The following is a 10827-nucleotide window of genomic DNA, read 5'->3' as shown; positions in this document are numbered from 1 at the left end:
CAGATTCAATGATGCTCACCCACATTGAGAAGGGTAGTCTGCTTTACTCAGTCAACCTATTCAAGTGCTGATCTCGTCTCAGAAATAAGGTTTAGTCAATATCTGGGCACCCCATGGTCTAACAAAATTGAAACACAAAGTTAACCATCAAAACTTCCTATCATATGAGGGGGCAGCTAGCAAACTGTGCCAACTTTTACCCTGAAAGGAAACAGTATCTTTTATTGTCTTGTTTCAGAAACAAATATTTCCTCTGCCCTAGAGGAAGACATTATCTCTATCATCCAAGAATGTTTATTATGCAAACAAGAGATCCATGGACAACTGTTTTCACAAAAAGGATTTTAGTATTTACTGTGGGTAAAATGAATAGCCATTGCAAGCATTTTCTTTAAAAAAAGGGTGACATGGTGTGATTTTCATTTTAGAAGATTTACTCTGGCTACTGTGTTAAGAATATACCCATGAGAATCAATGGTAAAAGCTGTGAGATTAGGGCAAAAGATGATAGCACATCGACCAGATGGTAAAAGCAGCAATAGTAAGAAGTACTTTGATTGTGCGTATAGTTTGAAATTAGATCCCATAGGATTTCTTGATGGATTGGTCATGGGGTATAAGAAAAATAATGGAGCAAAATTTGAAGTTCCTACTAAACAAGATTGGGAGGATTTTAGGTGAAGAGGATTTGCAAAGGGAGTGAAATAATTTCAGTTTAAGTCACATAGAGTTTGAGATGTGTATTAGATATCCAAGTGAGATATTAGGTAGAGAGATGAATATGTTAATCTGGAATTTGGAAAAGAGATCTAGGTTGGACACACACACACACTCACACACACACACTCACACACACATACGCTATTCTGCTTATCTACTTCCTGTCTGCTCTGCTGCTCTCATTTTATTGCTTGATAATCAGTTCTCATGGCTCTTAATCTACCACTTCTCTGTGTGTTCTTTGTGCTTCCTCCTAGAGTAGGCCCTCTTCAGATTATTACCTTTACATCTAAAGGACAATTATTTATTTTTCTCATTGATCCTCACAAGTTTGAGCTCTCTCGAGTACAATTCATATTAATCAAGCTCATCTGCTTCATTCCAGACTGGGCCAGTGGAAAGCTGGAAAATAGATCACTTTCACAGGCCCATATTTTAGGTAATGGGATATAATTATCTTAAACTCAATATGTTGGCATTTAGCTTCATTTCACTCCTGTTACTCCTCTGTTCCTGGGATTTTTGATTGGTATAAGTGAATTCTGTTCCTCTGGGATTTTTGATTGGTATATAAGTGTATTTCTGATTAAGTTCCTAGTAGCCATCTTGAACTCCTATTTTATAACCAACTTCTTCATGTCCTTTCCTATTTTTTGTTTGTTTGTTTGTTTGTTTTGTTTTTTGAGACGGAGTCTCGCTCTGTCGCCAGGCTGGAGTGCAGGGGCGCAATCTCGGCTCACTGCAAGTTCCGCCTCCCGGGTTCACTCCATTCTCCTACCTCAGCCTCCCGAGTAGCTGGAACTATAGGAGCCCGCCGCCACGCCCGGCTAATTTTTTGTACCTTTTAGTAGAGACGGGGTTTCACCCAGTTAACCAGGATGGTCTCGATCTCCTCACCTTGTGATCTGCCTGCCTTGGCCTCCCAAAGTGCTAGGACTAGAGGCGTGAGCCACCGCACCCGGTCCTGTCCTTTCCTATTTTTACCTTAGATTCTGATTTAATTTTTAGGGTTTTGTTAGTTTCCTCAGGAGCTACATTCTGATGCTGAACCTGAGTCCAGTTGATGGGTCAATGCTATTTAAAAATTTCGTAATTGTTTATCCTACCTAAAATGTTTTCAATTATTATTTAATATTAATGTATGCAAACTACTCATGTCTCAGTTACCAACATAATTTGCTATTGCAAGTCAATTCTCTAGATTTCCTGTTGACTTTTAGTACTAATTGTTTTCTAGCACTATTATCTGTCATCTAGAACGTGCTATCTACTTGTCCGAACTGCCTTACAAAACTTTGAGGTAGACCTGTACCTCTAGTACCATCCCATCCCTCTGGTAGAGAATAAAAAGGAAATTGAAATTTAGATTCTTCTCTTCTCTAATAGTTGTTTGGGGATAAAATGATAAAGAAGATACGTATTAGTTTTATCATCCCAGGGATTGATTTGTTTTTTTTTTTTTACAACAACGCAACTAGACAAATAAATCAATACATTTATTGAATATAATTGTTATCAATACTAAGAATTAGATCCAGACTGTGATGAAAGCTTATGACAGAGATTTCTTACCTAGGGATATTGAGGCTGAGATGAGTGAGGGATAGTTTCTGGCAACTGTCAATATAACTTGAAACAAGGAGAAACAGAAGGTGGCAAAATAAAAAGAAGGGGAATGATTCCAGATTTCCAAGTAGAGTAAGTAACTTTAAGAACACTATACAATATGGATGACTAAGACAAATGGAAGCAGCCAATTATAGTGGAGCAGAAAAAAACATAAAGAGTGCTGGAGAGACTTATATGAGATAAGCTAAACCTAAGTGGTAAGTAGGGGACCCAAATATACGGGCTTTGGAGTCCAGCATAAAAATTTTGAACATTATTAGGAAGTCCTAAATAATTTTAAACATGTCATAATCAGGATTGCACTTGTAAAATTAATCTGGTTATATCAATAGAGATTAGATTAGTTTTTTTAAAAATCCCCTCAAAAATAGTGGGTTTTGCAGAGAATCAAAAGAGAAAATGTGAGTTGCACTTCTATTACGGTACTGGCTGTTGAGAGAAATGGATGGTTTCAAGATGACTCAGTAATTACAATAAATAGTATATGGCCACGCATGGTGGCTCACACTTATAATCCCAGCACTTTTGGAGGCTGACATGGGTGGATGGCTTGAGCCCAGGAGTTCCAGACCAGCCTGGGCAACATGCCGGGAAACCCAGTCTCCACAAAAATTGCAAAATTAGTTTAGTCAGGCATGGTGGTGGGCACCCCAGCCTGGGAGACAGAACGAGACCTTGCCACACAAAAAAAAAAAAAAAAAAAAAAAAGAGAAGAAGAAGAGGAAGAAGAAGGAAAAAAAGGAATAGCATAACTGACTAATGGGATATATGAGGTGAGGAAAAGCTAAATGTCAGATTTCTTCTTTGAGATAACTTCTAAAAAGTTGTCCCTGACATTTACTAAGACAGGAAACAGTAGAGGAGGATAAGATTAGAATATGAAAGATAATTTACTCATGGATGTATTCAAATTCATATGAATGTCTCAACTTGAAATTCACTTCTGAGATTCCCTAATATCCAGATAGAAATGAAGATTAAATGAAAATGGCTATACACTATTTTTAGGAGAAAAACATTTGTTTATTGCTAGACTTAACAATCACATTGCCATCATTTATATTGAAACATTCATCAATCTCCTATTCTTTTATTCTAAAACAGTTATTATTAATAACCTATTCATTTACTCTAAAGCATTTATCAATTTAGCTATCATGTTTAATTCATAACAATAATACTATGTTATGACATTTTACTAAAATATTAGACTACTTACCTGCCCATTTTTTGATAAACTTTCCATTTTGAAATAATTTTATATTTTGCAAAGATAGTTGCAAAAGATAGTACAGAGTTCTGTTATATTATTTTATTATACAATTTCTATTCATAGAACTTATCATTCATTATTACAGGCATATTTTTATTTGCACAGTTTTATTGATTCAATGTGTTTTTTCCATTAAAGTATGAAGGCAACAGTCACACTGTCTTGCTCACCGTTTTATACCTAAAAAATAGCAGGTATTCAATAAATATGTATTGAATTAACAAAAAGCTAAAAATATAAAGTTGTAAGCCATTTGCGGCTGGGCGCGGTGGCTCAGGCCTGTAATCCCAGCACTTTGGGAGGCCAAGACCGGCAGATCACGAGGTCAGAAGATCGAGACCATCCTGGCTAACACGGTGAAACCCCGTCTCTACTAAAATACGAAAAAAAAATTAGCCGGGCTTGGTGGCGGGGGCCTGTAGTCCCAGCTACTCGGGAGGCTGAGGCAGGAGAATGGCGTGAACCCGGGAGGTGGAGCTTGCAGTGAGCCGAGATCGCGCCAGTGCACTCCAGCCTGGGCGACAGAGTGAGACTCCGCCTCAAAAAAAAAAGGTGTAAGCCATTTGCTTATAGATAATATTTGAGACCTCGGAATATATGAAATGACTGTGAACCCCGAATATCTGAGACGGGTTTCAGTTAATTTAGATAGTTTATTTTGCTGAGGATGAGGATGTACCCGTGACACAGCCTCAGGAGGTCTTGATGACATGTGCCGAAGGTGGTCGGGGCATAGCTTGGCTTTATACATTTTAGGGAGACAGGAAACATCAATCAATATATGTATAAGATGCCCATTGATCACGTCCAGAAAGGCGGGGCAACTCAAGCAGGGAGAGGGCTTCCAGTTCATAGGTAGATGAGAAAAAAGCAGTTGCATTTTTTTGAGTTTCCAATTAGCTTTTTGAAAGGAGGCAGTCAGATATGCATTTATCTCAGTGAACAGAGGGATGACTTTGAATAGAATGGGAGGCAGGTTTGCTCTAAGCAGTTCCCAGCTTGGCTTTTCCCTTCAGCTGAGTGATTTGGGGAGCCCCAAGATTTAATTTGCTTTCACATGACTTAACAAGGATGTTAACAATATAAGCATGGGTAAAAGAATATAAGCCACAAATACAAATAAAAATTACAGAAGGATCTGCCAGAGCAGGAAGGAAATAAGAAGCCTCTGTATCCTAAAAATGAAGAGTGTTTTAAGAGGTAAATATTTGTGCCAAGCAATGCAGAGACTTAAAAGTCATGCAGGAATTTCTATATTCCTGAGAATTGTAATGATGTGAAAGTCACTGTTTGTTTGTTTGTTTTGTGAGATCTGATTTGGCAAAGTGATGGAGACAGAAGGCTAATTGTCGTGGGTTCAGAGTTGAGTAGGAGGTGAGGAAATGGTTGCAGAAGTGATTATGCTTTACAGTATGTGGTTATAAAGGAGAGGAGAGAGGTAAGGAAGCTACTCAAGGAAGCTACTTAATCAATCAATGACTGATTAAGAGCTTCTTCTTCTACAGTTTGCCTATACCTATTAAGACCACTTTTTACCTATTAAAATACATTTTATTTCACACTGCAGCTAGTGCATTTGAACAAGTTTCTAGCATCTGATCTTGAGTGAACAGAACCTTGATTATGACTCACAGGGCCACCTATCAACCCTTAAGAACTTAATGGTTACATTGTGTAGAATTTCCCATAAAAACGTGTTATCCTTCAACATTTTCCTAGAAAACACAAATAATTAAATAAATAAAAACACTTCACTTTGCTGCTAGTTATGAGGCAGGAGAACAAGGTCTGGAGGCAGGGAACATAAGTCTTACTCATGCTGACTTTCTAGAACTAAATCAAATGGAAACACTTCAGCTATGACAGAAAATAGCCTCTCCAGTTACCTAGGGCTCACACTGAGTAAATGACTTTGCAACTTTACTTCATCCTCTTTATTTACATAGGATGTAGACCAAGTAAACAAAGGAAACCTCTAGAGGGTATTTAAACCTCAGAAAATTCTGTAACAATCTCTTGGGCCCCTATGCTCAGACCTGCTCCCACCCTGTGGAGTGTACCTTCATTTTCAATAAATCTCTGCTTTTGTTGTTTCCTTCTTTCCTTGCTTTGTTTGTGCATTTTGTCCAGTTCTTTGTCCCAGATACCAAGAACCTGGACACCTTCAACAAGTAACAGACACGAATTTAAACTTGCCTTGAGAAAGTTCTTCCTGTAGCACTAACATCAATAAGGATATTTTAGAGCAAGGCAACATTCCAAAACATTGTTCCCTATGCTCTGAGAAGATGCAGAATTAACCAACTTTTTGTTTTAAATAAAGACACGTAAAATATCTGAAATCAAGTTGTTATTTATCAAGGAAATTGTGTTACTTTGCAATGGTGTCTTCTTAAAAGAGAAGGCTAAAATCATCTAATTATTTTCCATTAATGAAATGGAGACATTTCAGATTAGCCTTTGAAGAAGAATGTTACGTGAACAGCAACACACACACACACACACAATCTCATCAGGAATTTCAGTAGTAAAATCACTTCTAAATCAGATTAACCCTAAATTAGAGGGTCCCATGTTTTTCCAGGATAGATCTAGAGTGAACATTTTGTTTTTGACAGAACACAGTTAGCATGCTTCCTGAGATCCTAGAGGATTAGAAAGAAATCTCTTGAAAAACGTATTCACTCATTGTGATATGCAATGATCCTCACCTTATACTCGACTGGGTAACAACTTAGTTGTTGATGTATAGCTGACTACATGCATTATTGTCTAAATTGGGCACATTGACAATCAAAAGGAATTACATTAATTATTATGGCAAGAAAACAGGGGTAAACTGGGATTTTTCCAGGCAACCATTTTAAGTATAGTCACATAAATTATTTATGTACTCCTATTTTCTCTTCTAATGAGTGAACAATAGCAAGCTAAGATAACCTCCCTCAGCCTTGGTTTTACAATTCGTAATATATGCACACTTCCTAGAGTAATCATGATGATAAAACCTGAAATTTATTAAATAACTTAGAGAATACTAAAACTCTCCGTATTTGGATTTATATTTGTGTATGTGTTTTTGTATCTAGACTGCATAATTTGTTATTATTTTTATTATTTAAGTTGTAAATACTAAAAGGGCAGTAATTTGTCTTAGCACTGAAACTCTGTAATATTTAGTCATTCATTTTTAGATTACTGACAATTTTCTATTTCTTTTCTTCTAAATTCTTCAATGTCCTCAGGCATAACTTTATCATTGAAATGAAAACTAACTGAATTTTTTTATGATTTGCAGTGTCTGAAAACTGGCAGTTTTTTTTTTTGGAAAAAACTTAGAAATGAAAATATCAGGAAAAAAGAAAAAAGAAGGAATATGAAATAGAACAAAAAAAGTCTTAAGAGAATGTTGAGCTATTGCTCACTATACAATTTATTAATTTTTGTGAGATATTTGAGAAACACGTTTATTCATTGTTAGGTGTTCAATAAAACAAATGTGAACAATGTTAGACATTTTAAAATCAAAAATATATAATTCTGGCTCCAGATAATGATCCAGGGTATAATTTTTCCACAAGTTTCTTGAAGAGGACAGTATGTTTCATGACGAAAGGGTTCCATTGCCAAGTAAATTTGAAAAATCTTAATTAAGCAAATGTAAAGAGGTTAAAATTTGTTATTTTTGTTTGACTTTCTCCTATATGATTTCTCAAAAACTTTAATGTTTAATGTATGTTGTTAATTTCCAGAGGGAAATGAAATACGAGTCATTTTTCAAACTGAGTTAACTACAGAACACATTTTAAAGAATTCTCATTTAATGACTTGCAGTGCCCTTAGGAGTTCTCACTGTGGGCATACAAATCATTTGCCCAGACTTTGAAACTATGGCTGGGTAGAGGAAACCTGGATCATTTAAATTCTGTTTTCTCAATATATAGAAAGTTGAACTCCTTCAACTTCTTATTCTAAGTTATGAAAATGTTCAGTTTTATTATTCCTTACCTTTAAATTGTGACTAAAAATATCCAATCACCAATCTATAAAAACATCCAATCACAACCTATATTTATTTCCATGACACCCAAACATTAGGAATAGTACTCAACATATTGGCTATATGTGTCAGCTTCTAAATAAAGCAAGAATATATATTTTCTTTTGCAAAACTTGTAAGTCATCATAGGTCTAAATCTCAGAATATGAAATGCCCAAATAAAGAAGCTCTTCAGAGGGATTATTTACTTATGTCTTAGATTTTTATTGCTTGGCATTTTCCTATTTGCTTATGCTCTCTCTTATCCTGGAAGAAAGCAAAAGCATGACTGGGTGAGATTGTGTGTAAACACTCTATAAAATCTCTGGCCTTGCTTTGCAAAATGTCTTCAGTATTGAAAGAGGAAAGACACATTTTTCCCTGGTAATTATTTGGTAAATAAAGTATTCTCTTTCGGGTGTAGACTCTATTTATGATGCTAAAATTGCTCTGTTTGGGCAATGAATCAAAATATACAGGGGTGCTAAAATATTAATATTTTGGCTATTCCAAGATTATTTTCTTCATGAAGGAGTCTAGCATGCCACAGAGAGTTCTGCTTCTTGGGCCACAAGACTGTCCGTTAGTCCTCAAACCCTCAGTACCATGGGCTGCAAGAATGGATCAAGTTCTGCTGAGGTAAGGTTTTTTGCAAACATGGCTTTTCACAAGAAATTTAAATTGTTAGTTACTCTGTAGATATGTTCAAATCTTCTCTGCTGCCACTTCGGCGTAACTGGTCTTCCTGCCACTGAATGTCTTCCCCTCAAAGCCAATATACTGCTAAGTTATAAGCAAAGACCTGACCATGTAACCCTCCCCCTTAGCTCTGGTGCCTTCTCATTACCTACAGAGCAATTATATATCAAGGCTTGGCTTATATTAATAACTTTACACAGCTTTTTATTTCTTTTTTTTTGTATTAGTAGATATAATTGACTTCAACTTAGAAGTGAAATGTGGTGAATAGGTTAATGAAAAGAAATTCCAGTCCCCATATCTAAGGTAAGTCATCTTTTTCTCCATGAGAAATTGTGTAGGTCAGGGATCATGTAGTATGGTAATCTTCCTATGATGCAGGTCTTGCTGTCCTGCTTCATTTCTGGTTTGTAGATTCTCTTTCAACATGATTTGGTTCAGTTTATTCAGGAGTTATATTCAGTACATTTATTGAAGTATGTTCAGATAAACAGGAATGCAACTGAAAAGAAATCTTCAGTAGAAGGTGAAGCAAGAAGACATTCAGTAGGTTTAGACATGCAAACTGGAGACCATTACGCACGCTTTGAGGTTTCCTTTCCATTGCCTAGAGCGCGCTGTAAGATTGTCCCGATCAGAACTTCCTCAGAAGACACTGAAAAGTTTAACATTTTTTGAGTTCTGGTGGTAAACGGTAGTCATATCTAAAAGCTGTTGCTTTAATCAACTGGCTCTTTTTTTTTTCCTTTTTTTTTTCAAACACCTTTCTCTCCAAACCTAGGTGAATAGTGGCTTCTGTAAAGCTTCATCTTTCTCTCTGAAAATTATTTTTTTTTTGCTCTTTAAAAAGGGACCATTGTTTGTGGCATCCCTTTCCTTCCAAATAACAGTCTCATAATAGTGCAGTGGTATCATCATCACAAGCAGTAGTGAGGGGTTGTTGTAAAAGTTGCTGCTGAGTTTTAATCATTTCTTTACATTTCTGAATTTCTAATTTGAGTTTTTCAGCTTCCTGTGCATGGTCTTGTTTTGAGATTAAATCTTCATCATTAAATTTTCTAAGTGTATCTTTGAAAAGTGGCTACCAAGTTTTTCTCCGTGACTTTTCAAAATTCCCTACTGTTTTCTGATGCTGCTTGTAGGCCGTTCTCTCACAGTTTCACAGGAAAGGTCCCAGATACTGTCTCTGCTCATTTCCCCAGCATCTTCTTCAACATCTGAGATGACAGTTCCTGTACTACCATCTTCTCTTTCTCTAGGTTTCTTTTGAGGAGAAAGAAGAAAAAACATATCCTTTTCCATTTGGTGAAGAAACTTCTTCATTATCAGCATTTTCCATTAGGAATTGTTTGTGACAATACTCATAATCATTCAAGATAATTTTATAAATTTCATCTCATTCCTGACTTCTGTCTTACCAGTTTTCCAGAGGCCTCTTTTTCCGTCAGCTCTCCCCACATTATTTAAAATGTCTAAAGCTATTTTTAATTCTTTTTTGCTCATAGAAAGTTGATGTAGACTTTCCTTCAGTTTGTTATGTTCACACTCTTTTTATATCATATCATGATAATACTGAATAGCTCAACTTACAATAATATTTTGTAATTTCTGTACCTCATCCTTCTCATTTTTCAATAGCTGATTCAAATTCCTGTTCTTGCATTGTAACTGTCTCTTTCCTGAAGTTCAATCATTTCCCTCTTGGAGGTTTCCAGTTTCTTAAGTTTCATGTAGCAGTTCTGTAGATGGTCCATGTCACCTCCCAGTTTCAGGTTCTGTGTTTCCTGAGCTACAAGGTTCTTCTGCTGAAGTAGTAGTAGCTCATTCATATAATTTAAAAGAGCTGCTATATTTAATTATTTCTATCTCTTTACCTTTGGATCCTTCACATAATTGAGGAAAGCCAAAAGTAGTCAATTCTTGATCAAGATATAAATACTCTGTTAAATATTATCCTTCATGCAGAAGGCACCAACAAAAAATGTGCACATTTTAAAATAAAACTATTGAGGAACATGACACTTGCTATAAGTATAAACTTGATGGTGATATCTTTGCTTCTGAGCTATACTTAGAGATAGTTTTGCTTTGTGAAGACAGACCTGGGTTTGTAACAGCCATCCAGTCTCTCATGGCTATCTCTATAGCCAGGATTCCTGAGGAACTAGTTCAGCAGTGAAACATGTCGTCCAGCTGTTGTCAGTCTTTTATGCGGGCATCTCTTCTTATGTTTCCCCTGAGGATTAAGCGAGATAATACATAAAATATTTAGCACACTGCTTGGTTTATGGAACACAAGTCATTAATACTAGCTATCATCATCATCATCAGCTAGACACAGATCAGCTAGACACAGGACTGTTTAGTATAAATGACAGGATATTAACACCTCCACAGCCCTCAGAAGTGGCAGTGAGTTGCTGCTGGGTGTCCTAGCCCACCTCCCACAGCATTGAAGGGTCAGGAA

The 10827-nt window shown here is 36.3% G+C and overlaps 1 pseudogene; it reads right to left on the bottom strand.

Annotated features, from left to right (window-relative positions):
* Window positions 1–8661: 8661 nt before the first annotated feature.
* Window positions 8662–10493, bottom strand: LOC100454027 (afadin- and alpha-actinin-binding protein-like; annotated as a pseudogene).
* Between the last annotated feature and the right edge of the window lie 334 nt (window positions 10494–10827).

This window comes from Pongo abelii, chromosome 2 (assembly GCF_028885655.2).
Source record: "Pongo abelii isolate AG06213 chromosome 2, NHGRI_mPonAbe1-v2.0_pri, whole genome shotgun sequence".
NCBI classification, from domain to species: Eukaryota; Metazoa; Chordata; class Mammalia; order Primates; family Hominidae; genus Pongo; species Pongo abelii.
This window is presented reverse-complemented; position numbering and strand designations above follow the sequence as displayed.